The sequence below is a fragment of the Papio anubis genome, chromosome 12, assembly GCF_008728515.1.
Source record: "Papio anubis isolate 15944 chromosome 12, Panubis1.0, whole genome shotgun sequence".
Taxonomy (NCBI): Eukaryota; Metazoa; Chordata; class Mammalia; order Primates; family Cercopithecidae; genus Papio; species Papio anubis.
The window spans coordinates 64,431,337-64,447,371 of NC_044987.1; positions in this window are offsets into that span (position 1 = coordinate 64,431,337).

Sequence of the window (16,035 nt, forward strand, 5' to 3'; positions counted from 1 at the left end):
AACATAACCTATTTATAATTACACTCTTTCAAAATCAGGCTTTCTTTGTTTGCATGTCACCAAGAAATTTTGTAACAGATTTATTATAATAATAACAAAGAGAATGACAAGGGAAACATCAGTTTCTCCCCAATCCCGTTGATTCTATATGTGTCCAGAATCTTTTAAAATACCACTTGCTATTATAAATGTTACTACTGATACTATGAAAAAGGAACTCAGAAAAAATAAAATGAAACAATCTGTGCACCATTTTCATTTTAGAAAAAAAGAAACAATAATAATTATATGTCTGAGAATATGGGCACATAGTAACATCTAACAATAAGCAACTACTGGTGAGAGGAGATGGATAGAGAAAATATGAAAGGACTTTGGAAATGGCTGTCACTTCACGAGACACCGTTGATGACAAAAATGTTAGTCTGGGCACTGAAGCAGCAGATACCCTGTTGATGTGAGTGCTAAAAATACTGCCAGCTAACTTGATCCTCTGAATTATGACGTATGTGGCGCTCACATTGGCAACACTGACCTACCTCCACAGGAGCGACGTGTATATCATTATAAGTCCTCTTAACCTTCCAAATTGCCTTGTAAGAGAATGGACAAATGCCACAATTTGCTGTACAGGGTAGGGATTAACCACATATTTGGGTTTACTGTCACCCAGAAAGTTAACCCGAAGGAGGAAGCGGGAGAAGACCCAATTATACTTAAAACTGTGTTTCAAAGCCTGGGATGCTCTGGCGTTAGGAACTAAAACTGCATGGTAATCACTTGCAGTGATTATACAATTTATGAGTATGTTTGTATTAACCTAAAGATAGTACCCTATTTATTATCTGTAGTCCCTAGCAGCAGCCACACTGGCATTTGATTGTGGCAAATTTGGTAGTACCAGAAGCTGTCCACATACCCAAATATTCTGGGGGAACAGCTACTCAGTTTAGCGAGTCTCCTAGAATATGACACATGACATTAGTGACAGTCATAACTTGGGTGGAATTTATCACTCTGAAGCAAGCATAGAGGCCCCATGAGGGATTCAAGCATGACTGGAGCTCACTATTCTCTTGCCCCTTTCTGAGTGCCTTTAGACTGGTTCTTTGAAAGCAACTATCCCAGAGTCCTTAAGAGTTTCTGAAGGTAACATAGATCCATCATCCAGAGCTTCTTCAACTTGCCATGCTGACTAGAGGCCGAGAAAGTGTTTCACAAACCATTCATAAATACATAAATTGAAAAGTGAAGACAGAAAGGGTGTATTAAGATCCTGTTAATCAAATGGAAAAGAAAGTCTTCTACTTAGTTCCAGATAATCTGCAAGCACCCTGTACAATCAGTATCCCCTGAATCCACACCTTTTCATCTTCATGTATTGCCCAAGAATTGTGTTCCTTTAGAAGAAATTAACAAAATGAAATAAAATTTAAAAGTCAACTGATAATGGGAAGCCATTGGGATGAAGATGGCTATCTGAAAATTCTCAACTTTTAAGTGATTGTATATATCGTACCTTAAGTACAAATTAAAATGGGAGAGTAGTTGTGGAGAGAACGTTGGGAACCTAAGAAAAACTTCACTTCAGAATAAAAAGAGAAAAGATCTCAAATGAGATAGACAAAGCAGTAGGCAGAGATATAAGAGGGTAGCAAAGTTGATTTGTATTTACAAAAACAAGTGAAAAAGAAAGTTTATAGGAGTAGATAATATGGTGGTTTCATAGTGAAAAATATCATACCATTGTCAAGTAAGATACAAATAGAGAAAGCTCATTGTTTTGAGAAACTAAGCTTTTGGTGAACTTCACCAATTTCTTAATGGCTGTGAGAGAAAAAGTGAATTAAAAAAACAAAAAAGTACAGACAATATATTATTTACATTCTTCTGGAGCGGAAATTGAGGCTTAGACAAGTTAAGAAATTAACCTAGGATCACGCAACTGATGTGTGTTATAAAAGAATTCAAATTAGGTTAATCTAACCCAAATCACAAACTCATACTCTGAACCAATGTCCATAGAATAGAAATAGTGGTTCTCCTGTCCAAGTTAACCTTTCCATATAGTGGCCCCTTTCCTGAATTCCTCATGCAATTTTTTTTAAAAAAACCTTTTGCTTTTTAAGTCTTTATTCAAGAATTAGCTGCATAAACCGGGTATAAAAGCAACCCTTAAACTTGCTTGCTGCACTTGAATCCTTGGATTTCCTTACCTGAGCCACAATTTTCTCTTTGTGGTTTCTGAGCATGATCTGAGTATTGGTTATTTGCTACATCCTGCATATTTATTCAGTATTTTGATAAGAAACATATTTGTTAAAGAAACAACTCCCAAAGGGTAATTCTAGCTCATTTCCACATAGGCTATTTGGGAACACTGTGTCAAATAATCCTGTTTTTCTCCTTCACCTAGGAAAGATTGGGGTCATTGAAGTTGGTCCCCATGGCTTTCATTTTTTCTTTGGAAGGAGAGTCTCTAAGAGGAGCTGTGTCCCTAACATTAGATGAAGCACGACCTTTGTGAGTTGCTGTCAAGTGTTTTAGAGGTGTTAAAGTGGGAAGATCAGCGACTTTGTAAATGTTGACTTTTAAAAAACATCGCCCCTTTTCAAACTGTTTATGTATTGTATTCTCAAAGACCACAGTACCTTTAAAAATAAGATCTAACTCAATACTTTGCAAAATCCTTGAGCCACCACTTAACCTTTTAATGTTTTCTTTTTCCTTTTAAATTAAGGAGCACATGTGCAGGTTCTGCAGGTTTGTTACATAGGTAAATGTGGGCCATGGTGGTTTGCTGCACAGATCACTCATCACCTAGGAATTAAGCTCAGAGCACATTAGCTACGCTTTCTTATGTCCTCCCTCTTCCCACCCTCTGTCTCCGACTGGCCCCAGTTTCTGTTGTTCCCCACCATGTGTCCATGTGTTCTCGTCATTCAGCTACCACTTATCAGTGAGAACATGGGGTGTTTTGTTTTCTGTTTCTGTAGCAGGTTCCTGAGGATAATATCTTTGAGCTCCATCCATGTTCCTACAAAGAACATGATCTCGATGATTGTGCATCAGACATATATTTGCTCTTTCCACTGATTGGAAACAAACTACCCTGTGGGATAACTCATATATATGCAAACACACACGATATAATGATCATACTTCACTGAAACCTTGAACTTTTAGGCACTCATATAGATGATAGATAGATAGATAGATAAATACAGATATTTATGTGAATCTTTTAACTGTGTATCACATAATGATTTGTAATCCTGATTCATTTCTATGATGCTACTCCTTATTGCACATAATAATCCCTATATTGTCATAACAGTTCCATTCTGAACCTTCTTTTTGCATTGGATCATGTGCTGAGTTTCTATTAAAGCAGTCCAAGATTGGGCAGGCCCACAACTCTATACCCTAAATTTTTGTCTGAGAACATGTATAAAATTCAGTCTTTCAGATTTATAAAAGTAATAATGGCATATTCTACATAATATATATGACACTTGCCACGAGTAACACTCTGTCAACTATCATCTGTTTATACTCAGGGAATAAAAACTAAATATCCTCTCATATATTGAAGTAAGAATTTGCCAAAATATGATTTTTGATCATTCAGCATTAATGCATTGTATAATTCATTTTGCAGAGCCTTTCTGTTTTAGAATTATAGTTAAGCAGTTGTAGCTTTTTAAGTAACTTTATTATAGAGTCAATTCGGATTGCAATCACAGTAAAGACAACTTCTCAAAGATGTTAACTCAGTTGCATTTTCAGTGCTTAACCCAGAGGTTGTCACATGGTGGGTGCTCAAGAAAAAATAGTTGAGTGAATCAATGCTGTTAATGTAATCAAGCCATTGTGGGATTTTTTGGCCAAATTGTGGACCTTTACATTTATTTGTAATAAAATTCATAGTTCAAGCAAGTCGAAAAATGCTATCTTCTTTTCTTTATTGTTTATTTTTTCTGTGCCTTCAACTTTTATGTCAATTATAGTACAGAGAGAAATACATAACAACAGCTCAAGAACAGACTTTGTTTAAATGTTATTTCTTTATTTTATTTTTAGAGACAGGGTCTCACTCATCTCCCAGACTAGAGTACAGTAGCATGATCATATTTCACAGGAGCCTCAAATTTTAGGTTCAGGTGATCTTTCTTCCTCAGCCTCTTCACTAGCTGGGATGGCAGGAGAAGAGAAATTTATGTGTCCATGGATAGCAAGATGGCTGAATAGGAACAGCTCCAGGCTACAGCTCCCAGCGTGAGAGACACAGAAAACGGATGATTTCTGCATTTCCAACTGAGGTACCTGGTTCATCTCACTGGGGCGTGTTGGACAGTGGGTGCAGGACAGTGGGTGCAAGGCAGGGTGCAGCCCACCCAGTGAGAGTTGAAGCAGGGAGAGGCATTGCCTCACCCAGGAAGTGCGAGGGGTAAGGGAATTCCTTTTCCTAGCCAAGGGAAACTGACACACAGCACCTGGAAAATCGGGTCACTCCAACCCTAATACTGCGTTTTTCCAAGGGTCTTAGCAAACAGCACACCAGGAGACTATATCCCTCACCTGGCTTGGGGGTCCCACGGACATGGGGCCTCCCTCATTGCTAGCACAACAGTCAGATCTAACTGCAAGGCACCAGCGTGGCTGGAGGAGGGGGGCCCGCCATTGCTGAGGCTTGAGTAGGTAAACAAAGTGGCAGGGAAGATGGAACTTGGTGGAGTCCACTGCAGCTCAGGGAGGACTGCCTGCCTCTGTAGACTCCACCTCTGGGGACAGGGCATAGACAAACAAAAGGCAGCAGTAACCTCTGCAGATGTAAATGTCCCTGTCTGACTGCTTTGAAGAGAGTAGTGGTTCTCCCAGAACAGAGTTTGAGATCTGAGAACAGACAGGCTGCCTCCTCAAGTGGGTACCTGACCCCTGAGTAGCCTAACCAGTAGGCACACCCCAGCAGGGGCAGACTGACACCTCAAATGGCTGGGTACCCCTCTGAGACAAAGCTTCTAGAGGAATTATCAGGCAGTACCATTTGCTGTTCAGCAATATACACTCTTCTGCAGCGTCCACTACTGATACCCAGGCAAACAGGGTCTAGAGTGGACCTTGAGCAAACTCCAGCAGACCTGCAGCTGAGGGTCCTGACTGTTAGAAGGAAAACTAACAAACAAAAAGGACATCCACACCAAAACCCCATCCAGACATCACCATCATCAAAGACCAAAAATAGATAAAACCACAAAGATGGGGAAAAAACAGAGCAGAAAAGCTGAAAATTCTAAAAATCAGAGCACCTCTCCCCCTCCAAAGGAATGCAGCTCCTCACCAGCAACGGAACAAAGCTGGACAGAGAAGGACTTTGACAAGTTGAGAGCAGAAGGCTTCAGACAATTAAACTTCTCCGAGCTAAAGGAGGAAGTTTGAACCCATCACAAAGAAGCTAAAAACCTTGAAAAAAGATTTGATGAAAGACTACCTAGAATAACCAATGTAGAGAAGTCCCTAAATGACCTGATAGAGCTGAAAACCACGGCACGAGAACTACGTGATGAATACACAAGCTTCAGTAGCCTATTCGATCAACTGGAAGAAAGGGTATCAGTGATAGATCAAATGAACGAAATGAAGCGAGAAGAGAAGTTTAAAGAAAAAAGAGTGAAAAGAAATGAACAAAGCCTCCAAGAAATATGGGACTATGTAAAAAGACCAAATCTATGTCTGATTGGTATACCTGAAAGTGACGGGGAGAATGGAACCAAGTTGGAAAATACTCTGCAGGATATTCTCCAGGAGAACTTCCCCAACCTAGCAAGGCAGGCCAACATTCAAATTCAGGAAATACAGAGAACGCCACAAAGATACTCCTTGAGAAGAGCAACTCCAAGACACATAATTGTCAGATTCACTAAAGCTGAAATGAAGGAAAAAATGTTAAGGGCAGCCAAAGAGAAAGGTTGGGATACCCACAAAGGAAAGCCCATCAGACTAACAGCAGTTCTCTTGGCAAAAACTCTACAAGCCACAAGAGAGTGGGGGCCAATATTCAATATTCTTAAAGAAAGGAATTTTCAACCCTGAATTTCATAACCAGCCAAACTAAGCTTCATAAGTGAAGGAGAAAAAAAATCCTTTACAGACAAGCAACTGCTGATAGATTTTGTCACCACCAGGCCTGCCCTACAAGAGCTCCTGAAGGAAGCACTAAAGATGGAAAGGAAGAACCAGTACCAGCCACTGCAAAAACATGCCAAAACATAAAGACCATCGATGCTAGGAGGAAACTGCATCAACTAACAAGCAAAATAACCAGCTAACATCATAATGACAGGATCAAATTCACACATAACAATATTAACCTTAAGTGTAAATGGACTAAATGCTCCAATTAAAAAACACAGACTGGCAAATTGAATGACGAATCAAGACCCATCAGTGTGCTGTATTCAGGAGATCCATCTCACATGTAGAGACACACATAGGCTCAAAATAAAGGGATGGAGGAAGATGTACCAAGAAAATGGAAAACAAAAAAAAAGGCAGAAGTTGCAATCCTAGTCTCTGATAAAACAGACTTTAAACCATCAAAGATCAAAAGAGACAAAGAAGGTCATTACATAATGGTAAAGGGATCAATCCAACAAGAAGAGCTAACTATCCTAAATATATATGCACCCAATACAGGAGCACCCAGATTCATAAAGCAAGTCCTTAGAGACTTACAAAGAGACTTAGACTCCCACACAATAATAATGGGAGACTTTAACACCCCACTGTCAACATCAGACAGATCAATGAGACAGAAAGTTAACAAGGATATCCAGGAATCGAACTCACCTCTGCATCAAGTGGACCTAATAGACATCTACAGAACTCTCCACTCCAAATCAGCAGAATATACATTCTTCTCAGCACCATATCGCACTTATTCCAAAATTGACCACATAGTTGGAAGGAAAGCACTCAGCAAATGTAAAGTAACAGAAATTATAACATACTGTCTCTCAAACCACAGTGCAATCAAACTAGAACTCAGCATTAAGAAATTCACTCAAAACTGTTCAAGTACATGGAAACTAAACAACCTGCTCCTGAATGATTACTGGGTACATAACGAAATGAAGGCAGAAATAAAGATGTTCTTTGAAACCAATGAGAACAAAGATACAACATACCAGAATCTCTGAGACACATTTAAAGCAGTGTGTAGAGGGAAATTGATAGCACTAAATGACCACAAGAGAAAGCAGGAAAGATCTAAAATTGATACCCTAACATCACAATTAAAAGAACTAGACAAGCAAGAGCAAACACATTCAAAAACTAGCAGAAGGCAAGAAATAACTAAGATCAGAGCTGAACTGAAGGAGATAGAGACACAAAAAACCCTTCAAAAAATCAATGACTCCAGGAGTTGGTTTTTTAAAAAGATCAACAAAATTGATAGACCACTAGCAAGACTAATAAAGAAGAAAAGAGAAAAGAATCAAATGGACACCATCAAAAATGATAAAGGGGATATCACCACCGACTCCACAGAAATACAAACTACCATCAGAGAATACTATAAACACCTCTACGCATATAAACTAGGAAACCTAAAAGAAATGGATAAATTCCTGGATACATACACTCTCCCAAGACTAAACCAGGAAGAACTTGAATCCCTGAAGAGACCAATAACAGGCTCTGAAATTGAGGCATTAATTGATAGCCTACCAACCAAAAACAGTCCAGGAGCAGATGGATTCACAGCTGAATTCTACCAGAGGTACAAGGAGGAGCTGGTACCATTCCTTCTGAAACTATTCCAATCAATAGAAAAAGAGGGAATCCTCCCGAATTCATGAGGCCAACATCATCCTGATACCAAAGCTTTGCAGAGACAAAATAAAAAAGAGAATTTTAGACCAATATCCCTGATGAACATCGATGCAAAAATCCTCAATAAAATACTGGCAAACTGAATCCAGCAGGAAATCAAAAAGCTTATCCACCATGATCAAGTGGGCTTCATCCCTGGGATGCAAGGCTGGTTCAACATACGCAAATCAATAAACGTAATCCAGCATATAAACAGAACCAAAGACAAAAACCACATGATTACCTCAATAGATGCAGAAAAGGCCTTTGAGAAAATTCAACAGCCCTTCATGCTAAAAACGCTCAATAAATTCGGTATTGATGGAATGTATCTCAAAATAATAAGAGCTATTTATTACAGACCCACAGCCAATATCATACTGAATGGGCAAAAACTGGAAACATTCCCTTTGTAAACTAGCACAAGACAGGGATGCCCTTTCTCACCACTCCTATTCAACATAGTGTTGGAAATTCTGGCCAGGGCAATCAGGCAAGAGAAAGAAATAAAGCATATTCAATTAGGAAAAGAAGAAGTCAAATTGTCCCTGTTTGCAGATGACATGATTGTATATTTAGAAAACCCCATCATCTCAGTCCAAAATCTCCTTAAGCTGATAAGCAGCCTTAGCAAAATCTCAGGATACAAAAATCAGTGTGCAAAAATCACAAGCATTCTTATAGACCAATAACAGACAAACAGTAAGCCAAATCATGAGTGAATTCCCATTCACAATTGCTTCAATGAGAATAAAATACCTAGGAATCCAACTTACAAGGGATGTGAAGGACCTCTTCAAAGAGAACTACAAACCACTGCTCAAAGAAATAAAAGAGGACACAAACAAATGGAAGAACATACCATGCTCATGGATAGGAAGAATCAATATCGTGAAAATGGCCATCCTGCCCAAGGTTATTTATAGATTCAATGCCATCCCCATTAAGCTACCAATAACTTTCTTCACAGAAGTGGAAAAACTACTTTAAAGTTCATATGGAACCAAAAAAGAGCCCGCATTGCCAAGACAATCCAGAGCCAAAAGAACAAAGCTAGAGGCATCACGCTACCTGACTCCAAACTATACTAAAAGGCTACAGTAACCAAAACAGCATGGTACTGGTACCAGCAGAGAAATATAGACCAATGGAACAGAACAGAGCCCTCAGAAACAATACCACACATCTACAACCATCTGATCTTTGACAAACCTGAAAGGAAAGAAATGGGGAAAGGATTCCCTATTTAATAAATGGTGCTGGGAAAACTAGCTAGCCATATGTGGAAAGGTGAAACTAGATCCCTTCCTTATACCTTATATGAAAATTAATTCAAGATGGATTAGAGACGTAAATGTTAGACCTAATACCATAAAAACCCTAGAAGAAAACCTAGGTAATACCATTCAGGACATAGGCATGGGCAAGGACTTCATGTCTAAAACACCAAAAGCAAAGGCAACAAAAGCCAAAATTCACAAATGGGATCTAATTAAACTAAAGAGCTTCTGCACAGCAAAAGAAACTACCATCAGAGTGAACAGGCAACCTACAGAATGGGAGATAATTTTTGCAATCTACTCATCTGACAAAGGGCTAATATCCAGAACCTACAAAGAACTGAAACAAGTTTACAAGAATACAACAAACAACCCCATCAAAAATTGGGCGAAGGATATGAACAGACATTTCTCAAAAGAAGACATTTATGCAGCCAACAGACACATGAAAATGTTCATCATCACTGGCCATCAGAGAAATGCAAATCAAAATCACAATGAGATACCATCTCACACCAGTTAGAATGGCGATCATTAAAAAGTCAGGAAACAACAGGTGCTGGAGAGGATGTGGAGAAATAGGAACACTTTTACACTGTTGGTGGGACTGTAAACTAGTTCAAACATTGCGGAAGACAGTGTGGCAATTCCTCAAGGATCTAGAACTAGAAATACCATATGACCCAGCCATCCCATTACTGGGTATATACCCAAAGGAGTATAAATCATGCTGCTATAAAGACACATGCACACATGTGTTTATTGCAGCACTATTCACAATAGCAAAGACTTGGAACCAAACCAAATGTCATCAATGACAGACTGGATTAGGAAAATGTGGGCACATACATACCATATACCATATACCATGGAATGCTATGCAGCCATGAAAAAGGATGAGTTCATGTCCTTTATAGGGACATGGATGCAGCTGGAAACCATCATTCTCAGCAAACTATCACAAGAACAGAAAACCAAACACCACATGTCCTCACTCATCGGTGGGAACTGAACAATGAGAACATTCTGACACAGGAAGGGGAACATCACACACTGGGGCCTGTAGTGGGGTGGGGGGAGGGGGGAGGGATAGCATTAGGAGATATACCTAATGTAAATGATGAGTTAATGGGTGCAGCACACCAACATGGCACATGTATACATATGTAACAAACCTGCACATTGTGCACATGTACTCTAAAACTTAAAGTATAATAAAAGATAAATAAATTTTTAAAAATTAAACAAAAAAGTTTTTTAAAATTTAAAAAATAAATCAAAAAAATAAAAAAGAAAGACATAAAATCTGGGATTCATTTAAGAAAAAAATTCGTAAGGATCAAACTAGATATCCAGAGTACAAGTACTTTCTTTTCTTTTTTTTGTTATTATACTTTAAGTTCTACAGTATATGTGCACAACATGCAGGTTTGTTACATATGAGTACAAGTACTTTTTTAAATGTTTGTGAGCTTTTCCTTAAGAAACAATAACATCTTTAGAGAAATTGCCCATAAAACACTTGAAACCAAAAAAGAGAGTTTTTTATTTATGAGCAGAAAAAATGTTTACAGTCATATTTTTCTTGAGAAAATGTAGTAAATAGTGAATCTATTACACAGTCTACATAAACAAGTGAGAGAGGAAAAAACATGATTCCTCCTTTCCTTCATTTTCTCATTTCCTACTCTGCCTTCCTTCTGAATTGGATGGAAGATGTGCCCCCACAGAGCCTAGGGAGATGGGCCATGTCTCCAGAATTTTTCTAGTGAGTCCCACTGACTTACTCATGCCATCTCTTAGAGCAGTTATTCCAACAAACACACAGACAACATATGCACGTGTGTGTTTCAAGGTCTATTGTTTGGATCTTATATATTAAATAGTTATATGTTAAAAAGGTGACTTTTCTTTCTATAAATTTCAGGATCTTAGCAGAGTGCAGAAGCTCAGCCTGTTTCGGTTCAGAACTCTGCGCTCTCATGCATTGTCTTTAATCTTCAAAAAAGTGAGTCCTCCATTTGGCCCCAGTCCTGAGGGTCTAAGAGTTGGGACTACCCAACTCTCAGACTTCTATTGTCCACAAGTAAAATTCTTCCTGCCTTCTCCAACCCAGTCCAATATATCATCATCTGCCATCCATATGATTTCATTTTCAATCCAATTTGCTTTCTTAGATCTTAATTTGGTTGCCCTCTTGATCTTAATTTGGTTGCCCTTTTCTAAGCTTTTCAACTCTATTTAGAATTTTTTTGTCTACTCTTCAGAGAAAAACTATCAACAAAGAATCCTCTGAACAGGAAAGTTATCAATAAAAAATAAATGTAAAATAAGCCCTTTCCGGATAAACAAAAACTGAGTTGGTTTCAACTAAGTTGAAATCAAATGACCAAAGATAATCATTTGAATCTACATAAAATGACAAAAGCACCGGTAAAGATAATCATGTCATTATCAAAGACATTATTCATATATAGTCCTTTCTGCTTACTTCATTTTCAAAAATGAATGTATTACAATAAAAAACAGAATTGCATTGCTGGAATTATTACAAATATAAATGTAATATATTTACCAATAACTGAACAAAGGAGGGAAGTGATAACAAAGCTGTTTTGGAATGAAGAAATATTCTCTGAAAAAAAAGCTATAAATATCTACATAGAAAAATGAGTAAGAACACACAATGACACATGCAGTTCTGAGCATTAACAATTATACTTATACCAATCCAAGGGTCCCAGACTAGAAACCCTAAGACTATCATAGTTCCTTACTCTTTCAAAAAAGAAAAAAGAATCCGTACTGTAGGATATCCCACCTCAGCTGTGATCTTTACCTCTAGGCAGACCTCTGGAAAACCTTGTATGCTTTCCTTGAGTGCATCTCACAACAGAAGAGAGAGGAATCATTCCATATTCATGTTCCTGGCACTTACCCACTCACAGTATTGTGGCTAAAATAGGAACCTATTCCTGTCCTCTTTGAGGACTCAGTTCAGATCATTCACTCACAGAGCTCTCATGAGGCCCATTTTAAAGCTTATGCATGTGGAAATCACCTCCCCTGAGTTTCATCTTTCCAGCATCTCAGGAGACCCCTTGATCTCCCTTCCCTCTCTTCTCTGTTCGGGAGGAACAGGGCCCCACAACTGTTGTCAGGATTTTCAGGTGTTTCCTGAGGAATGGATGAGGAAAATTTGAAACTCAAAAACTAGCTGATGTAAGGTCAGGAACCAGGGCTTGGTTATATGACCCAAGGAGGCTCAGCATCATAATTTAGTTTATCTCCAAGGGTTAGCGGATATCAATTGTCTTCAGGGTTCGTATGTACCTCTACTGCTCCTAGAACTTATGGATTCCAATTGCATTTTTGTCCTTCCTGTTGACTTTGGTAAAATTAGTTCTTACCTACTGGAACTTCAATGGCTCTGTTAATAGTCATGCAGATTCATGACATTCAGGTTTTTTGTTTGTTTTGTTTTGTTTTGTTTTGTTTTGGGACACAGTCTTGCTCTGTCACCAGGCTGGAGTGCAGTAGCGCCATCTCGGCTCACTGCAAACTCCGCCTCCTGGGTTCAAGTGATTCTCCTGCCTCAGCCTCCCGAGTCGCTGGGACTACAGGAGCATGTCACCACACCCAGCTAATTTTTGTATTTTTAGTAGAGATAAGATTTCACCATGTTGGCCAGGATGGTCTCGACCTCTTTACCTCGTGATCTACCCCCCTCGGTTCCCGAAGTGCTGGGATTGCAGGCGTGAGCCACCGTGCCCGGCTGACATTCAGCTTTTTATCTTAAAATTATATTATTTGTAGCTCAATGCCCTTTTTTTTTTTGCCAGATACACAATAAGGAGCATAGTCTTTATTCACAGAATCTAAAAAAAACAGTGTGTAATATAAAGAAAATAGTTGCCACAAATTTTCATAGCACTATCAATACTGCATAGATGGTAATATGCTAAAGGGAGCCCATAGAAAGCATCTTTGGGGCAGGGGGAAACTTCTCAAAAGAAATATTATTCAAACTAGTAATTGAAAAATAAGGAAGGTGACAAATATAGTGTTCGTATAAGTGGGGTACAGTTTAACTCTATAAAGAAAGAAAAAATACACAGGCTATGGGGGAAGAGAAAATATGACAAACTCGGATCAAAAGAATTCTAGCAGAGCTAGTACAACAAACCGTGAGAAAATTTAACACGAGAATTTGTGGTAGCCTGATGGTTTTTGTTAATCCAAAATCATATATTTTACTTTAATGTTTGTAAAACGAAGAGCTTTTTCTACATGGTTTTCTTATCAGCTTTTCATACAACAGTCAAGTAGATTTCTTGGTACTAGTCAGAAATCGTAACTTTGGAACTTCAAGGTCAGCTGGCCTCTATCAATGGGCAGACAGCGACCCTCACTGGTGAGAGCATCAGGTTTTAACCAAGGGATTTCTCATCAAATATTCTCCCAGAGGTTTTGGAATTTTTTCATGTATCTTTGCATCTTCACAGAGCTGCTCTGCTATATCACTGAAAGACAGCGCCATTGTTCCTGCAACACGAGCAAACAAATTCCAGGGCCGACATCAAAGACTGGTAGCCTGTGTTAAGCATTAGAGTGTTTCAAATCTTTTAAGGTGTTTTAACTTTACCCTAAGCACAAGGAATATGAAGCAAGGGTTATGACTGGATAATCACTGTTATAAGTTTGTTTTGGCTAAAGAATGAGGAACACATTGGAAAAAGAAAAGAGTGAATGAGGAGAGTATAAAATACAGGTGCAATAATCCAGGTGAGAAACAGTGTTGGTGTGGATGTGAACAGGTGTTGTCAGTAAGGCTGGCTAGAAGTGATTGAAAGAAAGATTCTATGACACAGAAAGAAAAGAACTTGGTGACTGATTAAGATGGTAGGTTCAGGAGACAGAACAGTGAAAGATGACATCTGCATTGTGATTTTATGTGAGTGGAGAGCAGCTCCACTTACTAAGGATAGGGATTATAGGAAGAGAACAACTTTATTAATTAATCATAGTTCTTTGTTGATTGGTTATTTTGCATTAAGAGCCATGTAACATACTTTGAAAAGAGATTTGAAAAGAGGGAGGAGAGCCAGTACACTTTTGAACATTCTGTGTGTGTAAGCAGTCAGGTAGAGATGTCTCCTAGTTGGCTTTGTATGCGTGCTCTTAGAGAACAACTAGGAGGAGAAAAGACAGGAAAATGATCAATAATCAGATTAGATTATTTAGATTAGAAACTTTATTTTAAATTACTAGTATTATTATTAAGAGCAAGGGCTCTGGAGCCAGTTTGCCTGACTGTAAAATCTAACCTGACAGGTTCTGAGTTTTCCAGATTCAGCATTTTACTTCCTCATCTATAAAATAGGAATGATTGGAGTTGCTGAAAGGATTGTTGCAGAGATTAAATAGATAATCTTAAGAATTATTGTGACAATTATATGACTCAATGTATATGTGTTAGCACAAGGTCTGAAAATATTAAAAATAAATGGTAACTTTGCTTTGTTTTGTGGTTTTCTAAGAAGAGTATATAAGAGGGAAATATTTAGAATGGATTTAAATGAGCAAAGAAACAGGATATTTACATGAGAGTCTGTAAAGGATCAAACAATACAATTCATCTAGGATATAAAGGTAAATAAAGACAAGAAGGAATCAGAAAAAAGAAAAAGTCAATGTGTTGGAGGTCCTGGTGCTGTAAGAGAAAGTTGTATTAGGAGTAATTGAAGGAGAGAGCTAAAAAGAAAGTAAGATCATGTTCTAAGACTATTTAAAACTTCCCATGTTATTCTTAGTAGCTGCATATTTTGACATGATATATTTAATAACGCATGAAGGGGGCTGAATGCTCTTTCCTCCCTAACTATTAAGTGTTGACAGGTAAAAAGTTTTAGATGTCAATTTTTACCAATGACAGTGGTAAAATAATCAACAGAACATATGAGTTCCAGTAGGAATATCCATTCTCTCATAACCTCAGAGAAACACTCTTACAGGGTATATTTTGTTGTTTTTAATTGATGAGTGAAACAGGGCTCAGAGATCAAGTAATGTGCCATTTTATCAATTCCTTTTTCCACACTATGCCAAATACATGTGTGTTTCTTTGTTTTTAACAAATTTTCTTCATTTCCTAGAAATAATTAGACACAAGTAAAATTTACTGCATCCAAAAGTATAAAAGCTATGACATCTAGCCTTTTTAAATGAAATAGTGTTTTCTTTATGTCACCAGTTATACGCTATCCGTTTTATCTAGGTGAGTTTTGGGAGAAAAGTATATCGTAAAATCAGAATATAATTTTGAATATAAGATATAATAATTAGAATTGTTTAATAACTATATTTCTATTAAAATTATATATTTAGTAAATGTTTCCAGAGATACTTTGATATAAAGAATATAAAGACCACACATGTTACATCTTTTTACATATTTTGTAAAAATAGAATTATCTTGTCTATTTCATTGTTTACTTTTGAATTCATCTCCAGGTATCACTCTATTAGAAGTATTTACTATGTTGGACTTATTTATATCATGTTGCTTTATGATTCTTTAATGTATATTTCCCTTGCTTTTAAGATCTTGTTATAAATTCTGGGTTTTATTTTTATTTGTACACTGAGTGAACCACACATTTCAATTAGTTTACTTATTTTCTTCTTTCTTATAAGAAAAAAAAAAGAAGAAAAATCTAGTTAAAATGAGAAAAAGAGCTGGATGAATTATGAATAAGAGCAAACTAGATGGAAGATCTAAGTCAATTATTTTCAAAAGTTATTTCTGCAAATAACCATTTTCAATGGAGAAAAAAATTCTTCTACAAGAGAATCTATTAATTACAGGAAATCACTCCAA